Below are 19,476 nucleotides of genomic sequence, written 5' to 3'. Positions count from 1 at the left end.
ACACACACACACACACACACACACACACACACACACACACACACACATCATGGAGTACCACTCGGCTGTAAAACAGAATGAAATTTTGCCATTTGCAGCAACATGGATGGACTTGGTGGGCATTAGGTAAGTGAAATAAGTCAGAGAAAGGCAAATACCGTATGATATCACTTATATGTGGAATCTAAAAAGTACAACAAGCTAGTGAAGATAACAACAAGAAGCAGACTCGCAGAGAACAAACTAGTGGTTGCCAGCAGTGGGGGAGCAGCACAGGGGTGGCGGAGTGGGAGGCACAAACTATTGGGGGTAAGACAGGCTCAAGGATGTATTGTACAACACGGGGAATAGAGCCAATATTCTGTAATAACTATATATGGAAAGTAAGCTTTAAAAATTGTACAAAAATAGGGGCTTCCCTGGTGGCGCAGTGGTTGAGAGTCCGCCTGCCGATGCAGGGGACACGGGTTCGTGCCCCTGTCCAGGAAGATCCCACATGCCGCGGAGCGGCTGGGCCCGTGAGCCACAACTACCGAGCGTGCGCGTCTGGAGCCTGTGCTCTGCAAAACGGGAGAGCCCGCGATAGTGAGAGGCCCGCGCACCACGATGAAGAGTGGCCCCTGCTTGCCACAACTAGAGAAAGCCCTCGCACAGAAACGAAGACCCAACACAGCAAAAATAAATTAATTAATAAACTCCTACCCCCAACATCTTCTTTAAAAAAAAACAAATTGTATATAAAAAAATTTTTTTTAAAGCTAGAGTCCAAACAAAGGAGGTGAGAATCCATCGACAGGCAGTTTGTCGAGATGTGGGACGTCAAGGGTTAGTTTTGGACTAGGAAAGGGGCTCGAAAGGAACCACAATCAGTAGCTGAGAACTAGGAGGGTTCCTGGAGCAGGCGAGACCTCACACACGTGGCGGGAGAGGAGGCGGCAGCCTAGATTCATCTGAGCCTTTCTGGCCTGAAGGTGGCTAACAGCTGGGAGGGGCAGAATGCCCACAGTGAGTCTGAGGACACCAGCATAAAGGCGAGGTGTGACTTTGCGCTGACCTCCTTGTGCACCGTCCTGCAGTGGACAGGACTGCAGTGAAAGAGGAGCAGGGATGTGATCTTCAGAGAAGAATTCCATGTCCCCTCCTACCTCTGAATGCGGCAGCCATAGCAGCACAGGGAGGAGGCCGCAGCTGGTGGCAGGTTCTCGTATTTCCTTGGATAAAGGTGACCCGGATGGAATGAGGACCACCAGTGGATGTGAAGTCAAATGACACTCAGCCTTCAGGGATCGAAGGCCCCCTTCTTCAGCCTTCATAACCACTGAGGTCACAAAGAGCCCATTTCTAGGGGCTTCCTTGGTGGCGCAGTGGTTGAGAGTCCACCTGCCGATTCAGAGGACACGGGTTCATGCCCCGGTCTGGGAAGATCCCACATGCCGCGGAGCGGCTGAGCCCATGAGCCATGGCCGCTGAGCCTGCACGTCTGTAGTTTGTGCTCCGCAGCGGGAGAGGCCACAACAGTGAGAGGCCCACGTACCAAAAAAAAAAAAAGAGAACCCATTTCTATGTCTATGTCATTCCATATAACAAACAAAATAAAAGTAGCTGGTCTTTCAGCTCCAAGTTTTGGAGGGAATCAATGCCATGTTAAAGAGGTTTGTTTCCCAAATAATGTAGGCTTTCCTCATTCACATACTGAGAAGAAAGCATGAGTGGAAAACAGACTGAAGCTCACCGCAAATAGGAGAAAAACAGAAAACTTTTCTGTCCACTATGAACACAGATCCAGGGCAGGTTTATAGATTGGCCACTGGTTGCATCTCCCGTATGCAGATATCAGTCAGTCATCTGGTTTCAGCTGGGTCTTGGTTTTAAGTGCAAGGAGGCCCTGATTGCTCTGTGGCAACGCAACTGATTTCTGTGCTTGAGTCTGGGAAGCAAAGCTTTGATGATGAGCCTGATGGAACAGTGGGTGATGCCAGACACGTGCAGAGTGCAGATGCCTACACGGACCCCAGTTAGGAACTCATCTTGTCCTTAGAGGACTGGATAAATGATGCAGAGGAATTCTTTTTCTGGCTAATATAAAATCATGTTACATAGGAAAATAAGTTAGTCACGTTAAAACACCCTCTGAAGAAAGTCCAAGAGTGAGGGACCACGGATCCCAAAGCTGTATCGCAACTACACATAATCCCTGCACATAATCATATAAGGTCAGGACTAAGCGTGATTGTCGTCAATATCCTCATACTACAGGTGGAGGCACGAAGAGCTCTAAGCAAAATCAGAGGAAGTTCCTCTTCATCTGCCCCGTTCAGACTACTGGTCACGGAAGTGAACAGCTTGAGCACTTTTCTGCTTCCATAAACTTGAATTCCCCGGGTCCGTACACGTGCTGGGGTGACAAAGTCGAACGAGGCTGAACACCTAACGATCTGCGGCCACCGGGTCAACACCTTTCCAACAGTGTAGAGTGGAGCCGTCCAGCCGCGAGTGGTGCAGGTGATCGAAGACTTGACCGAGAGCCAGAAGAGGTGTGTAAAGCGGCTGCTGTAACACCGACTAGCTGTGTGACTTTGAGTAAAGCATAGGCGTCTCTGGATCTCATGTCACCGTCCCTGAAGTGAGGCAGTCAGGTCAAATGGTTTCCGAGGCTCCTTCCTTCCAGATCAAATCGTCTGCCTTTTCACAAAGCAGAGATCAGAGACCCACCATCCAGAGAAACTGCTGTCATTCACAAATGAGGATCGCTGAGCAGAGATATCCAGGTGCTATCTTGAATCCTTGAGACCCAAAATTATGCCCTTGGGAGAAGCCTGGCTTACAGCAGGGATGAAGTTGGCAACATTCCGGCAGATTTTTTTCTCCCTTGTAAACTATTCTGGCTCTGATGTAATCGTATCTTTGGTAGCACTTTAAACCAGTTAACAGAATTAAATGGGGAAGATTTAACTAGCCCTTTTTTTCTTTTCCTCTCTCTCTAAGAATCACTAGATGAAAGTGAAATTGGATCAGAAGGTACAGTCCTAAAATTCTAGAGAAAATCCTGGGAAATTCTACAAGACAAGAGTTTGCAGGGCAGTCCCTAGGGAGAGCCAGACCATTCTCAACACACTTAACTGCCACAATATTTCTGGCTTGATGACACAGAAACAGAGGACTCTGTTGCTTCTTCAGGGCGAATAAGACTTAGCTTTGGCTTTTTCTCTGCTCCTGGTATAACCAGGCTGGATGACTCAGCCAGTGTCAGAGGAATAGTAAACTATCCCTAATGCTAGCCTTATTTTCTGAGATCAGGACTGCTCAGAATTCAAATGAGGGCCTATTAATCCCTGATCATATACTGATCATACAAAGTAATTGCAAGCGGGGGGAGGGGGGAAGTACAGATCAGTGAATGCAAGAGTGTTTGTACACGCTCCAAGTCACTGAAATAGCTTTACCACGAATTCCAATATCATAACAACCTTTCCTATAAGTAGATAAAGTCCAGTATAAAAGGTCCAGAGTTCTGCTGTCAGGGAAGCAACTCATTACATTTACTTCATTGGATTCATCAACTTAAATCCAGAAAATAAAAGACAAAATTAAAGCCTTTTGCACATGTAACTATATTACATATTTCTTATTTTCAAGGTATTAAAAAAAAAGTTGCCAGGTAAGAAAGGGTTCAAATAATTCAATAAGAAAGGCAAATCAAAAAAGCTGGGAAAACCAAAATCTTATGGCTACCCCCAAGTTAAAATAATTCTGGGTCTAGGCGTCATACAGATGACCTCATTTATAATGATCTCAACACTTTTATGACTCGGAGGGGAACTTAAGACTGATAAACAGACAACACATTACAGCACAGAAGTTACAGCTGCGTGCTAAACTTTGTACGCACTTTTGTGAAACTAAAACATACCCCTTCCTAATTATGAGATGACCGAGTGATTGAAAAAGCGCCCATATTTAGGTAGCTTTTCACTCTTTGATTTAAGACAACAGAAAACATTGCCACCATTATTTAGGGGAAAATATAGGTTTGCTATTGAAACAGCACTGGCAGTTTGGGAGAAAAATGGCAAATACAAAAGGCAAGAGGATAGAATCTTTGGATGTAAACTGTACCCTGGGTCTGCTCCCCATTTCTGCACCAGAGAAATCCACAAGAATGTCCACAGCAATGATGGAGCACCAGCCTGGAATCTGACTGTGTTTGCATTCTGAGGTTGATTTCCTCATCTGTATAAACAAGGGGTTGGACAAGTCTGGCTAATCATTATGATCCTATCCGGATTTAACATTCGCTAATTCTATGATGTACACAGATATTTCCTAGAAGGGGCCACCCTGTGGGAAATCTCTAATTATTATATCATCAAGAGTGAGTCTCACACTGTAACACAGCATTAAGCCAGATCCTCAGAGCGCTTATGATAACAAGCTTGTTCTTTATCCCCTTCATAAACCTAACTTCTGTTTGAACCTATAAAACCTATCACTCTAGGGTTCTGTAGGACACAGTCATTTAATACGTAATCCATTTCTGAAAACATTAAGTTCAGAGTATCTTTTTAAAAGACAATTGTTTGTGCGTTGGAAAGTTTCTAAAGTATAATACCAAGGAAAAGCAAAGAAAGAAGGACAGAAATATTTCTCTGATTCTAAAATATACAAGCACACTTTGCACACTGACATCTTGGAAATCTGGTTGTGTTTATAGTTGATAACATCCTAAAATTAAACACTGGCTTTCAGTGGTATACAAAGTAATTGCTCTTCTTACAGTTGATGGCATCTCAAAGTCTATAAAATGCAGTATTGCCTGTCACCTAGACACCAGACTCACACCTTTCTTCCAACCACAAGAAAAGACAGTGCAGTAAGTACAAAAAGAGAGCCTTTTTTTTTTTTTTTTTTTTAAATAAAGTGCTATCAACTAGAGAATGGCAATGGCATTTGGAATTTTCTGCCATGATGACTACTTGAAAATCCTGGGTTACTGCCCACAGAAACAGGAGGGCTAGATTTTGCTAAGTAAAGATGGCTGCATTCTCAGACAGAAGACCCACAGACTATAAATTATTCACCAGGGGAAAAGACTGCATGCTTTGCTATGAAGGGAATGGTGACAAATCAATATAATAAAGGTGCCCTGAATGTACTAAGCGTCTCCCCCCAACGCCCGCCCCCAGCTCCTCTGTCTTCACAAGATGATGAATCGAACAAATTAGGGCAGAAATTACTAGATTAATTAAACCAGGTGATTATGTCTGAACGTTAATGTTTAGAACTCCATCTTAAAGGTCACTGGGTTTTATTCCGGGGGTGTGTACAAAACTGATAAGAAAAATTGGGGAAGAGGCTAATATGATGGACTGTATGAAAAGCTTTTTTTCACTTGTTTCTGTTTTCTGTTTAAAAATCCCTGGGGAATTCCCTGGCGGTCCAGTGATTAGGACTCAGCACTTTCACTGCCATGGGCCCAGGTTCAACCCTTGGTTGAGGAACTAAGATCCCACAAGCCGCTCAGCGGGGCCAAAAAAAAAAAAAAATCCCTGAATAAGGGGAAGGATAAATTAGGAGTTTGGGATTAACATACATGCACTACTATATATAAAATAATCAACAAGGACCTACCATGTAGCACAGGGAACACTACTCAATATTTTGTAAAAACCTATGATGGAAAATAATCTGAAAAATAATGGGTATATGTATAACTGAATCACTTTGCTGTACACCTGAAACTAACACAACATTGTAAATCAACTATACTTCAATAAAAAAGAAAAAAGAAAAATCCCTGAATACATTTTGTTGACATCTGTGTTTAATTTGGAAAGATGAACGGAACGGTCACCTCTCTAACCATTCCTTAGTAGAGGGGTGCTGAGGTGTCGGTAGGAGAGAGGCATTGGTCTCTACAGACTAGCAGAGTTAGCGCATACTAGGTTATGAGTACTAAGTGTTCTGCAGTGTGGTCAGAGCCAGTCTAGAGTTTTACTAAGTGAAAATAACCTCCAGTACCAACAGACAAATGCAATGTCTGGCAGAAAACAAGAGCAATTACAAACTAGCAAAGCAGTTTCATAAGCAGATTTGGTCCCTACATGGACACACAGGTTTGCCTGATAGTATCATCCAAAATATGTTTGAACTAGTACAGAGAAATAATGCAACGTCCCTTTTGCTAGAGCACGGAGGCTGCCTGGATGATACATATTCCCAGTCTGTGCTCTAGGGAAGGTAACAGCAACACAGCAAGTGGAAATCGTACCTTGCTAGCTCTGCTTTAATCATTTTCAAGCACTCGTAATCTTTCATATGGCTTTGAACCCAAATGTGCTGAAGGCTACGTGTGCCCTGCTATCAACGCAATACCTTACAGCATCGAATTAATCATTTTCATTCATTTCTAGCCCAGGAGCATGGTTTACCAAGCACCATCATCACGTCTATGCATATAGCTCATCGGAGTTAAATTCCAAGGGGAGGCTATATTTTAATCTTTTGGTTCTAATTACAATCTGAAACAAGTCCTATACAAAACCCACATGGATCTTTTATGAGTTTCTAAGATATTATGATTATTATTTTAGCATTTATAAGATACTCTGAGAGTACCACATAGAATTTATAACTTGAGATTTTCTTATACGTTGAGATTTCATTCTTTTTTTGCATTTAAAAAAAACCTGAGTAGCCCAAGGGGGAAAAATCCATGTGGTATTTTACTGACACTGTGGGACATGGGGTCAGCTGCCCCTTTACTGCATACAGTTCCCATTAGTATTGATGAGAAGGCCAGACGTACAACAAAAGGAAAAAAGAGAACCTGTGGGTTCTAAACCAAAGCCGAGAAATAGTCCCACTCTCCGCCAAGGAGCAATTTAATTAAACTCTTATTTACTGCTACTCACTCCGCTTTTGTGCATCTCAGCAAGAGCAGCAGCAGCATCTGTGTTTGCTTATCACCAACCCAGTCTTGCTTACTTTCAACAGAGTTTCTAGATCAATAATCATCGGCATCGATTGCATACTCCGCCTTGAAAACTGAAGCCAGTGTGTCCTCAATGAAAAATGAAACACGCTTATTGTATTTGTAACTAATGTTCCCTGAAAGTAAAGCAAATATTGATATTCCAGGCACACATAAAAACCTAGACGTATCACGAAGTGTGTAAAATGCACACTGCACGCATTTAATAATCATACTACATTTTCAATAACGGGGAACAAGGTACAACGACTGCTGTAATTCACCAACCCCATTTTTTCCTTCCGGGAGCACCACATTGTTTTATTACAATATAGCAATCCTGCCACATTATATCTTACAGTATGTGTACAAGAACCGTAAACAGACTAGCCCATCTACAAAGGCAGCAACGACTCTCCCAGCTTTGGCGATACTTGCAACTTGGCTTTTATGGGAATTTTGTTGATGGGTTTGCAATGAAATTCGGTATTGCCCAGAAGAGAAATTATTCTACATTTCTATTAAAAGCTATCGTAGTAAATAAACCGTAACAGTTTATGTAGATATCCACTGGAACATCAAGGGGAGACCAGCTAAGTGCCAGACCCTGTGTTCAACATTTGATAAACGAGCACCTATAAGGCACATTTCTAACATTTTTTTTCAAATGATAGACTTTTAAAGGTATTTTAGAATACTGTACCAACCTCTGCAGAACACTCAAAAATCAAAGGAGGTTTATGTTTGGCAGAAAGCAGCTGTAGAGCTCATCCCCGTGGAATGTCCTGTGAGGGCTGGAAATGAAACAGTGTTATTGGAAAGCAGATAAAAAGCTACCATAGGGCTTCCCTGGTGGTTGAGAGTCCACCTGCCGATGCAGGGGTCATGGGTTCGTGTCCCAGTCCAGGAAGATCCCACATGGCGCGGAGCGGCTGGGCCCGTGAGCCATGGCCGCTGAGCCTGCGCATCTGGAGCCTGTGCTCCGCAACGGGAGAGGCCACAACAGTGAGAGGCCCGCGTACCGCAAAAAAAAAAAAAAAAAAAAAAGCTACCTTAGGCTGCTGAAGTTCACAAACTACTGGGTTAAAACACACACACACACACACACACACACACGCACACTCAAAATAAGACTGTAGCAGATTACAATAATTAAGGGTGATAATAATTAATATCCCTGTAATTGAAAAAGGCCCTATTTTAGAGAATAAATTAACAAGGAGGTGTATGTAGGCAAATACGTATATAGAACGCGACCCAAAACAGGTGGCTGATGGAGGAGAGGGAAGAACCATAGCAATTAATTTAGAGAGAGACCATGAACGGTTCTGAGACGCCCTATTTAGGTTTTCCCTTTTAAACAGGGTTGCAGTGAAAAAGGATAAGGGAGCATCTCTGTATCCCCAAAGGCTTTGTGCCAAGCACGGTACCAGTCATTCTTACCACCTCCTTTCATTTAAATCTTAGGAGTACCTGGAGGTGGGCATTACTAGCATCTCTTTTGTTTTTATAAGTGAGAAAATCAGCGGAGAAGGAAGTCGTCCAAGATCACACAGCCAGTGATCGACAGATGCAGGGTTTGAATTCCTCGCTGTTGATTCCAGAACCCAGGGCTTTTGTGCAGGAAGGTACAAATCAAATGTAAAACTAAAACCATCATCACTGGTGCATGCATGCTGTGAATGGATGACATACGATAGCAATTTTCAAGGCCCATCCTGTTCGCTCATGGAGAGCTAGTGGGCAACACAAGGTCTGGCTGTTTCTCCATGTTCTAGCAAATCTCTACACAAAGTTTGATGCTTTACTCACGACTGTAGCTTCTAACAGAAATGTAAGCTCATTTCTCTTTTGGGCAGTACTGACTTCATGGCAAACACGTGGACAAAATGTGAAGAAAGGTATTCCTGAAAATAAGAATAACGCAGAGGAACTGATTAAAGAACTAAAGAGATCTTTGATTGTTCCTTCCACTATAGATAGCCTTGAGCACTATTCTTAACTCTAATCCACCAGCGTTGTCCGAGGGAAGGTGACAGGTGCCTTGTATCCCTCATTCACAAGATGCATGGACTACAGTGACTTTGCTTTCAGTCTTGTAGAGGAAAAAGGAAAACAGTAAAATTCATTATAAAGCTAATTTAAAATGTATAACTCTGAGTGAAATAATACCACTTGCAGCAACGTGGATGGACCTAGAAATGATCCTACTAAGTGAAGTAAGTCAGAGAAAGACAAACCTCATATGACATCCCTTATATGAGGACTCTAAGAGAACGATACAAAGGAACTTATTTACAAAACAGAAACAGACTCAGACATAGAAAACCAATTTAAGGTTACCAAAGGGGAAAAGGGTTGGGGGAGGGATAAATTAGGAGTTTGGGATTAGCAGATACACACTACTACATATAACGTAGAAACACAAGGACCTACTTGCATAGCACCGGGAACTATATTCAATATCCTGTAATAAACCATAATAGAAAAGAATATGTATATATATATATATATATATATGTATATCTAAATCACTTTGCTGTACACCAGAAACTAACACAACATTGTACATCAACTACACTTCAACTAAAAAAAATAAATGTATAATTCTGTGATTCTATGTTGTTGTTAAATGCCCTTTTCTGAATGAAATAATAGTTATGGAAAATGGCTCTTATGTCTTAATGTCCTTCCTTGAAAAAAACAAAAAAGTTGGCAACACTCGGCTAGCCCATCCTCTTACAGGGAGGGGAGGGGATTAATTTGATTGGTCTGTGAAATGCAGAAGTCCGGGAGCCACTGACTGCTCTGAAGGAGGAAAGCCAAGCCGTGGCACCAGCTCACTACCATGCAGCTGGACTAAATAAACGGGGAAGCCAAAAGAAGAGGGCACTGAAGAAAGCAAAAGGGAGAAAAACAATCTGGGGAAAAACTCACACATAAGGGAATAATGGAGTCATCACAAAAAAGAATAAAAATAAAATAGAATGTGCGCCTCGGGTGTTCACAGCACATTCTCTGTTCCTGAGCCCGAAGTAATAGAGATTTTACTCAGCCAGAGAAAGTAATAAGGGGAACAAACAAACATAAAAATGACTCCGAGTTTGATGCACGGGATGTATTGACCAAATGCTTCCCAGGCTTGGTTTGTGATTGGTCTGACAGTTGCTGTGGCAAACACAACGCTGGCCATCACAGATGAGACAGTGAGAAGAAATTACCATCCGAGAGGCAGGGTGACACTTTATCCTTTTTGCTGACTCTACCACTTGGAGCTCAGATCCATTCCTCACATTGATCCTCATCTCCCACCTTGACTCGTACAGAGCACTTCCAATGACAAAATCAAGTTGTTCACATGCCGCATTGTTTTACTTTGAAAATAAATGAATTTGTCACTGAGAACACATGACTCCCACAGTCTCTACATCCTTAAAACTGAGGGAGATCATGATCGCCTGGAAAGAAGGCATTAGCCTGGATGGAAACAGGATGAGAACACGTTAAGCCGGGTGGGAACGAAGTGGGACCACATGGTTCAGGAAGAGAGAAGAGTGGATGTAAACCTCAACACGACCTCACATCAACAACATAGTAACAATGTGAGAACATCACAGAGGCAGATCTGGTTCCCCAATCATACACTATGGAGAAACAGTAAAAACAAAGCAATAAGGTGTTAATGGATTTTATTATCTATCTAACACAACTACTATTAACAATAACCATTTACTATGCTACGTGGTAGGAACTCAGGTAACTGTTATAACCACATGATCTCATTTGAATCAATCTTCACAGTATCCCTATGAGACATTAGTACCCCATTTTGTCCATGAGGACCCTGAAGTTCAGAAATGTTACAGAATTAGCCCAAGATCAGACAGCTAATAAAAGGAGGGGCTTAGATTGAACTCTACCTGACTCATGATTCCAAGGTCCATGTTCTTAAATAATGTGATTTAGTAAATAATGCCTCCCTTGGATTTTAAGGCCCCCCCCCAAAGATTGCTTTTTTCCAGCCCCCTGTCTTTTCAAGTAGAAAAGGTAATGATGTCATTAAAGCAAAACAAAACAAGGGATTTAGCTTTTCTAATTATGAGGTAGAGAAAGGGGTCTAGAAGCCAGGTCTACCACTTCAACATGTGACAGTCCCGTCAAGTGAAGCTGTGGAATAAGCATGCCCATCTTGGGTTTGCCCTGGTGGAGAATGAGGTACAAGCTCCAAGAATAGGTTGTCCCCCCAACGCCCCCACTGTGTCTCTGTCAGCGTTCTGATACAGTTCAGCAGACTTCCTATTTGGAGGCGACCTCCTCAGCAGGGTGGTGGTCTCATGTGATTCATCCATGGCACGCATTTTTGACCCACTGGTTCAAGGCCACAAATGCGGTCTACAGCTGTGCAATGTGGCTTATTTTTTCATGTGAGGCAAGTTGGGCCACTTGAGAAGTAGAGGCGGAGTGTAGACTAGGACCACCTCTTTTGGGAACATAACTTCTGTCTGCCTGACTCACCCTGTTGCTCACACTGGTTTTCTCTTTATCCAGCTCTTCTTACATGGATTCATCACGTCCTTCAGAGCCCAGGTCATGTCCACCCAACACATGTAACTCCTTGATGAATCAGTCTATCATTTTTTAAAATTTTATTTACTTTTGGCTGCGTTGAGTCTTCGTTGCTGTGCGCGGGCTTTTCTCTACTTGCGACGAGCGGGAACTACTCTTCGTTGCGGTGCGCGGGCCTCATTGCAGTGGCTTCTCTTGTTGCGGAGCATGGGCTCTAGGCACGCAGGCTTCAGTAGTTGTGGCTCATGGGCTCTAGAGCTTAGGCTCAGTAGTTGTGGCACATGGGCTCTAGAGCTTAGGCTCAGTAGTTGTGGCACATGGGCTTAGCTGCTCTGCAGCACGTGGGATCTTCCTGGACCATGGCTCGAACCCGTGTCCCCTGCATTGGCAGGCGGATTCTTAACCACTGCGTCACCAGGGAAGCCCTCACCACCAGTTTTATTCTAAAGACAGACAGATTCACGAAACCAAGCCAGGAGTGAAGGAAAACTCTGCCTGTGTGGGCTCAGCGGCTCCCCAGCACTAAGGACAAGAGCCTCCTTGGGGAGCTGGAGAGTCTGAACTAAGGAGATAGGCAGACACACGTCTGCGCCCAAAGGATCGTAGCTGTGGCAGGCAGGGCACACCCCAGAGAACAGCAGGCCAGAAGGGCAGCACGGGGCCTTCCCCTTCACCTGCTGCAGCAGCACAGGCCACAGTGGGACATCTGCACCCTCTGAGCCCTACAGAGGCCGACGCCCGGCGCAGCGAGAGCAGGCCCGTGCTCCCTTCTTCCACCACCATGCCCTCTGGACACGGGAGGTGTGGCTGCCGTTCACATCCCTTCACCTGGAAGTGGGCCTGGGGCAGTCAGACATGCCCTGGGAACTGGGCCCTGGGAACATCTCCATCACAGCCCAGTGTCCAGGCTGGGGGGACAGGGGCGGCAGCAGGGCCAGCAGAAGCCCAGAGTCTCATACGCTGTGGCAGCAACTGCAGGGCAAGCGATTCTGGGCGCCACTGTGAGGTTAAACGTCGCCAGCCAGCTGGCAGAGCGATAGAGGCAGCCCAGACGCGGCCCTGCCTCTCTGCTTCCCAAACAAGCGCTGTGCCGGCCACATTCCCTGCAACACATGCACACAGGAAGGCAGCTCTTCGCTGCCAAGGCACAGGAGGATGGACACACAGCCACGCACACCTCAGCCTCGGGGACGCCCTGAAGAGGATCACATGGGGACACAAGGCTGGGGGGGAACCTGGGCTGGAGCCCAAACTCTAGGTAATGCCCAAACAGCCAGCCTCTGCAGCCCCAAAACAACACGAGGAGCTCCCGATTCCACGCTGGCGTTCGGTGCAGTTCCTTGGAAATTCCCTCGGTGACTCCTGAGGGCCAGGAGGGAGGCTTTCATAGTGTGTCGGGAAACGGTGGCCTGAAGACGGGTATTTCCTACCTTCAGATAAAACAGACCCAGAAACGATATCTGCCATGGGTTTTGTAGTTGAACACCCTCTTTGATCCACATTCCCTCACTTAATTCTCACAGAGCCGGGGCGGGGGGGGGGGCGGGGCTAAGGACCCCCTGATACCCTTTCCTGGGGCGCACGCATTTACAGAAAGAAAGTGTCCACAACGGCTGTATCCCCTACTCCCCACTGGACGCAGCGAGACTGTCTAAAAACATGCCAGTGGTCCCCTGGATGACCGCCCTTCCTAGGCCCTGCCAGGCCTCCGCTGACATACTACACTTTCCGTTTTCAAAGGAAGACTCCGCAGCTCCGCCCACCATGGTCCAGTGAGTAGCAGAGGATGCCCAGCATGGAAGGGCCTGAATTTCCTTGTTTGCAGACATCACCCGCCAAGGAGACAGGTGCAGAGAAAACAGAGCCTTTTCGTGACCAGACCCGGGGCTTCGTGTGCTCGCGGCAGGAATAAGGGGCCGCAGCCGCAGAGGCACGAAAGACGAGCTCCATCCGTTGGGCCCTGGGGTTCCGGCCTCGGGCGCCTCCTCCCTCCTCCAGCCTGATGGAGGCGTGGCCTCCCACGCGACGCCCTGGAGAAGATCTCCGCCAGTCTGCTCCCGGGGTACAGAGGTGCAGTTTTATCCTGACTGAAGATGGAGCAGAAACCTGGGCTCTGCAAGCTTCTCTCTGCTCCCCAAATAAAACCAGTACGGCGGGGCGCGTCTGCTGGTCACCGAGGTGTGCGGGCCTCCGCACCGCCTAGAGTCGATCCTCGCGAGTCCAGCTGGTTGTATTCTACAAAGGCACCGCAAACACGGCGTTTGCTCATCATAGAAGGAACATGTACACAGGTACGTACGCATCTCACGCAGATTAGAATCTTCATTCCTCACTCATCCTGGTACATTCTGTTTCCTTTATTTTACAAAACAGAAAACGAGGCGCCGCAAGTATTTACCATGTCTTAGAGGACAGGGGCCAGAGCTGGGTTCCATCCAGTCCCCACTGACCAGCCCCTGGACCGTGAGTGGTGATTCTGAGGCTACAAATAAAGTTACAGAGTAGGCAAATTCAGAAACACGGAACTTGCAGGTATTGGGATGGACGACGCGGTTTTCCCTGGGTCTCCGTGTCGGCCTGCGGGCCCGCAGCAGGCCCATCCCAGCCCCCCACCTGCTCGGCGCCGTCCTCACCACACAGCCCGACTCAAGCCACACACGCCGACCTGACGCCCGGGGACCATGGCTCCTCTAGGGGGAGGGCACCAGGCGCTGGCGTCCGGCTTCCTGCTCTACCTCCTCCCCGGCAGGGTGCTCTCGGTCTGGCTGCTCCCCGCGACCTGCCGCATCTCGGACCTCCCGATGTGCTCCCCGTAGGTCTGGATCACCTCGGTGTGCCGCTGGTGCAGGACGTTGCACTCCTCCTGCATCTCTGAGGCCGGCTCCTCCAGCCGGGAAATCTGATCTGCAGAGTTTCTGGCCTTCAATTCCGGCTGCTCTTCCTTCTCTTGTTCCAAGGCATCTTCACACTCGATAAACTTCTCCTCGGCCTGCTTGCGCAGCACCTTCTCCAGCTACTACTGGGTGAGCAGAGGTGAGCTCGTCCTCGCACAGCGGCTCCAGCGCCGCCTCGTGCTCCTCTGCTTCTTGCTGAGCGCCGAGTCCAAGTGCTCGAGGACGCTGACCACGAGTGGCATCAGCTCCTTGACCACCTCCTCGGTGCAGCCGTGGATGAGGCGCTCGGACTCGCAGTAGATGGACACCCGCTCCGACAGCACCGAGCCAGAGCAGTAGTCGCCCTGGTACACGACCACGGCGCCGCCCTTGTCCGTCTGGATCTCCATCATCGCGGCCACCGCCGCCGCCAGCGGATACCGATCTTGGTCTCATTCTTGAGACTTTTCTGCAAGTTTGAAGTTACTTATTTACAAATACAGAATTTTCATAAAGTCACTTCCCATGATGACACAGAGACACACACATTTACAACTTCCTACACGCTTCCTTGTTGCCACCTAACTATTGGGTCCTTGAACTAAAATATATACGGACATGGAAAAATACAGACAGACACATAAATCTGGCATCTCACTTCTCTGATTCGAATCCTTCACTGGCTCCCTATCCCCTGTGAGCAAATAGGCCAAGTTTTTCTAAACAACAAAGATTTACTCTACAGCACAGGGAACTATATTCAATACGTTGTAATAAACTATAATGGAAAGGAATGGGAAAAAGTGAATATACACATATATAGGTATAACTAAATCATTTTGCATTTTGGAAACTAATACAATATTGTAAATCAACTATACTTCAATAGATTTTTTTAAAAATTTAAAAAAGAAGAAAAATCAAAGTTTTTTAGATGGCCAACAAGGCTTTCCATCAGTCTTCACTTCAGTGATTCTTCCCCGTGTCCTTTACGGTCTCTCAAAAAGAAACTAACTGTGCTTCCTGGCCAACCATGCTGTTTGATACCTGCCTGCTTTTAATCAAGCTGATCCTGCACCTTGAGCTTTCTGTGTAACTTTCTACCATGGTGACCTCTTATTCATCCTTCAAAACCTCTATGGGAGAAATTGAGCTATTTGTAATGAGGTGGATGGACCTAGAGTCTGTCATACAGAGTGAAGTAAGTCAGAAAGAGAAAGACAAATACCATATGCTAACACATATATATGGAATTTAAGAAAAAAATGTCAAGAAGAATCTAGGGGTAAGACAGGAATAAAGACACAGACCTACTAGAGAATGGACTTGAGGATATGGGGAGGGGGAAGGGTAAGCTGTGACAAAGCGAGAGAGAGGCATGGACATATATACACTACCAAACGTAAGGTAGATAGCTAGTGGGAAGCAGCTGCATAGCATAGGGAGATCAGCTCGGTGCTTTGTGACCGCCTGGAGGGGTGGGATAGGGAGGGTGGGAGGGAGGGAGACGCAAGAGGGAAGAGGTATGGGGATATATGTATATGTATAACTGATTCACTTTGTTATAAAGCAGAAACTAACACACCATTGTAAAGCAATTATACTCCAATAAAGATGTAAAAAAAACCAAAAACAAAAAAACCTCTATGGGAATTACATTGGGCAAGGTCTTGGTTGACCACTCTGGCCAAAAGAAATAATCATGTCCCTCCTATTTTATTAATGTTCTATTATTAGAGGTAGCACACTCTGTTTTAGATAGTTATTTACATACTCATTTCATTTATTGGATGCTTGGGCTGGTCAGGAATAGAGACTGTGCCTCATTCCTGGGTATGCCTTGAGGCAAAGAAGCCATCTATTGAAGTAGTGACAGATTAAAGCTATATTAGACCAAGCAAGAGACCTGTCCATGAGCTGTCTTTAAATCACGCTCTGGTGTCAGTTACAACAAAGCTGACCCAGCACCAATGGGATGGTCGTGGGATATAACACAAAGGATCCAACATGGGAATCAGATACAGCTCTGCTGGAATCACTACTTCCTCGCTTACCGAGCACAGGGCACAGGGTTAAACAGCAAGACACTATAGGGTTGTCTAAAGATGTGGGCTTTGAAATCAAAGAGAACTAAGGCCCCTCACTCTCACAGGAACTTTGGGGAAGTTACTTAATTTAAGCCTCAATCTCCACATCTGTAAAGTGAAAATGATAACAGTACCTAACTCAGCTGTGAGAATGAAATAGGATGACATATGGCAAGTGCCTAGCAGAGGGCCGGGCACGTGGTCCTCAAGTGTAGGGCAGCTAACAACCACGGCCATTCGTGAGGATTCTAACAGCGTGGCTCTGAGTGAAATGACCTATACACACAATCCAGCATTTGTCAGCTCCCATCTGCTTGGAGGTCTTTTCTCCCCATTAGCTTTGTTACCTTTTTTCTTTATCTGCCATTACCATCACCCCTCTACAGCGCCACTTCCTATCAATGATTATTTGAATGAGTTAATTAAAAAGGAGAATGTGAGTTCCCTGCCTATCCAGGAGGCACATTTTTCCGGGCAAATGCATGACGTTCATTCCCACGTAATACTCTACTCCTTCCAAACATACACGGATATGGTAGCTAAGGTATTTCAAGCAGTACACAGATGACAAGGAAAGGTCAAACGGACCACCTAGCCTCATACAGAACTTGTGTACCAGTGACTGCTCCTGTCCAGCTGGGGTGGCATTAGGCAGATCTGCTCTTCTGTTCCCCTGCTGTGGCACAGCTGCCTCCCAGAGGTGATCTCCGAATGCTACTGTGGAGCTGGCACACGAATCATCATCTGACACTTCCTGCACACAGAAATCGATGTTTAGACCATCACTTGTAACTAGCAGGGGCCAGTGCTGGTGGCGCACGGAGGATGACAGCTCTCACACATGATGAACGAGCACATCTAGACAGAGAACCTGTTGGGATGACTGACAGTCATGTCTGTAAGGCAAGACTGAAACAACAATTAAAAGAACAGTTCCAATTCCGTTAAGCCCTAGCCAAGGCAGACTCCGTTATATTTAAATCAAAAGTCACCACAGCAGGGGATGATCAGCTGTTCAGCTCTGAACGCTGGATGTTTTTTCTTGGAAGCTTAACTGACAGAGGCAAGTGAATTGGAGTTCTATGCAGATGTGAGCTATGCTAAGCTAGAGTGGCAGGCCTGTCCTTTAGGGTGTGGAAGCCACTGTGACTTGCACCAGCTAAAGCTCTGGGAGTTTCATGGAGTCGCTCTTGCACTCAATGTACTTACTGCGCTGAATCTCAGGTGGCTCCGTGGGAAGATCACAGCTTCTTAAGATTTTACAGAGCGAACAAGCGTGAGAGCTGTACAGGGCGATGAAAGAGGCCATCTAGGGTTCTTGAAACAGACACAAATTCTGGATCTGAAGCTAACTTGTCATAAGATGAGCTGGGCGTATCTCCACAGTACCCGGAGGCAGGTGCTTATTCTGTGGGTCTCTAATGACCCCACGAAGGAGAAACGGGCACACTCTATTTGACTAGCAGTTACGTGAAAAATCATGCAGGGTGCTGGTGTACCTTTCAGTTGCCCAAAGTTAACTAAAAACAAAAGGCATTAGAGAAGGCGGCATTTCTTCCCCAAGAGACCAGACAGGTAGCCATCAGAATTCGGGAGTCACAGCAGAGGATTACCAGGAGAAGCTGTGATGGCACTGGTTGGTGGTTTCTTTTCGAATAAGTTCTGCCTAAAAAACAAAGGCAGTCTACATTTGCTAAGTGTATCAGGATGGCATGTGGTGTGCTTCAGAGAAGCATTAAAATCCACGCTCCCTCAGCAGGATCAGGACGGAGTTCTTGATTCATGGAGCATTACTGCTGAATTACAGAACGGCAGCTCTTTATGTGGAAGCCTCCCAGACTGCTTTTACGTCTGTATGATTCAAGACATAAAGACTGTTTATGGCCGCTAAACTGTGTAAGGTGGCACAGGACAGAGAAATCGCTCTACACCTTCGCTATGTTAACTCAGAAATTACGCATTTCCTTTTCTTATGTGTTTTTCTTTCTATGTTTACTACTGATTGATTGACTGCTGACCTTCTCGTATTTTCCTCCACACTGCCTTCCCTCTTGATCTGTTTGTTTGTGCTCCCAATTTGAGAAACCTTAAGCACAATACAAAAGTTTTATATTTTGAAAGGATAAAGCATGTAATTTTCTGCCGGAGGAAAAAAAAGAGGAGGGGAAGAGAGGGCGGAGGATAAAGAGATATTCTGCATCCCATCAAAGTTTGTTCAAAGTGGTCACTGGCACTAAGCAACTCTGCCAGTGCATCTCTGGGACTTGAAAACAAGGCAGATTCCAAGGCCATTGAATGATGGGGTTTCATTGCAATTGGGGAACAGTAAGGCTCAGCCCTGGAATCACAGCCAAGAGTAAAGAAAGGGAGGAAACCGTACGATATCACTTAGACGTGGAATCTAAAATATGACACAGATGAACTTATCTACGAAACAGAAACAGACTCACAGACATTGTGGCTGCCAAGGGGGGAGAGGGGTGGGGGACAGATGGATTGGGAGTCTGGGGTTAGAAGATACAAACTATTATATATAGGATGGATAAACAACAAGGTCCTACTGTATAGCACAGTAAACACTGTTCAATAACCTGTGAAAAACCATAATGGAAAGGAATATGAAAAAGAACGTGTGTGTATATATATATGTATAACGGAATCATTGTGCTATACGGCAGAAAGTAACACTACATTATAAATCAACTATACTTCAATGAAATAAGTTTAAAAAAAGAAATTGAGGAAAAGCAGTAGGCTTGCGTGTGTGTGCATATACACATATGCATTCACTTATGCCATTATCTTGTGTCCATACTCTTAGCTGCATATGCATGAAATAAGATGGTGGGCGAGCAAAGGACGGGCTTCTTATCTTACTCAGCTTGTGCTCAGCATACAACGTCCAACACATAAAGAAGCTTCATCAGGTCGAGTTTAAGAGAACAGGCTCGGAAGCCAGGCTGTCTGGATTCAACGATTG

At 45.6% G+C, this 19,476-nt stretch overlaps 1 protein-coding gene and 1 pseudogene across 1 annotated transcript in view; both read right to left on the bottom strand.

Annotated features, from left to right (window-relative positions):
- The window catches only part of UNC5D (unc-5 netrin receptor D), a 601,039-nt gene that overhangs the window by 193,793 nt on the left and 387,770 nt on the right, over positions 1-19,476 (bottom strand). The window lies entirely within an intron of this gene.
- LOC113628853 (C-Jun-amino-terminal kinase-interacting protein 3 pseudogene) lies at positions 14,268-14,846 on the bottom strand (annotated as a pseudogene).

This window comes from Aethalodelphis obliquidens, unplaced genomic scaffold (assembly GCF_003676395.1).
Source record: "Aethalodelphis obliquidens isolate GAN/ISIS:26980383/991018 unplaced genomic scaffold, ASM367639v1 scaffold25, whole genome shotgun sequence".
Classification (NCBI taxonomy): Eukaryota; Metazoa; Chordata; class Mammalia; order Artiodactyla; family Delphinidae; genus Aethalodelphis; species Aethalodelphis obliquidens.
This window is presented reverse-complemented; position numbering and strand designations above follow the sequence as displayed.